Raw genomic sequence first — 1119 nt, forward strand, 5'->3', positions numbered from 1 at the left:
ATGCTTGCAGCCTGCCCCATCTACCCATTCCTGCACCTCCTGCCACCTTCTCCTAGGCTCCAGGGGGGTACATACCAATGTATTCAAAAAATATACTGAGGCAAATCGAAAATCCCCATAATGTGAGGACGGCCGTGACCACACCCTCACTCTCCATATTTACGGCCGCCCTGCCAGCCTCAGAGCCTGTCTAACTTTTCCTTGATATACGAGATGTTTTCCTGATGTTAGGATGGTTTAAGACGTACGGTTGCCTCTGGGACTCCCCCAGGACCCCCGTAGGATCCCCCCGAACCCCCGTAGGATCCCCCAGAACCCCCGTAGGATCCCAGCTACAGGTTCCTGCGCTTGTGGGATGAGGAGGCGAGGTGTTGGGTGTTGGTATGGTCGTATGTGATGGGGTGAGGGAGGTGATGATGGGCCTTAGTGGCTGGTGCGGCGCTGGCCGGCCTTGACGGGGTTGCTGGCGTTGTTGAGCTGTTCATGGGTTGTGTGTGAGGCCCTCTGGCGGTGGTGGACCCGTGTACCTGTGTGTGTGTGTGTGTGTGTACCCGTGTGTGTGTGTGTGTATGTACCCGTGTGTGTGTGTGTGTGTGTGTGTGTGTACCCGTGTGTACCCGTGTGTGTGTGTGTGCCCGTGTGTGTGTGTGTGTGTGTACCCGTGTGTGTGTGTGTGTGTACCCGTGTGTACCCGTGTGTGTACCCGTGTGTGTGTGTGTGTGTGTGTGTGTGTGTGTGTGTGTGTGTGTGTGTGTGTGTGTGTGTGTGTGTGTGTGTGTGTATGTGTGTGTGTGTGTGTGTGTGTATGTGTGTGTGTGTACCCGTGTGTGTGTGTGTGTGTGTGTACCCGTGTGTGTGTGTGTGTGTGTGTGTGTACCCGTGTGTACCCGTGTGTGTGTGTGTGTGTGTACCCGTGTGTACCCGTGTGTGTGTGTGTGTGTACCCGTGTGTACCTGTGTGTGTGTACTCACCTATTTATGTTTGCGGGGGTTGAGCTCTGGCTCTTTGGTCCCGCCTCATAACTGTCAATTAACTGGTGTACAGATTCCTGAGCCTATTGGGCTCTATCATATCTACATTATAAACTGTGTATGGAGTCAGCCTCCACCACATCACTGC

Source organism: Procambarus clarkii, chromosome 54, assembly GCF_040958095.1.
Source record: "Procambarus clarkii isolate CNS0578487 chromosome 54, FALCON_Pclarkii_2.0, whole genome shotgun sequence".
In the NCBI taxonomy this organism is placed as follows: Eukaryota; Metazoa; Arthropoda; class Malacostraca; order Decapoda; family Cambaridae; genus Procambarus; species Procambarus clarkii.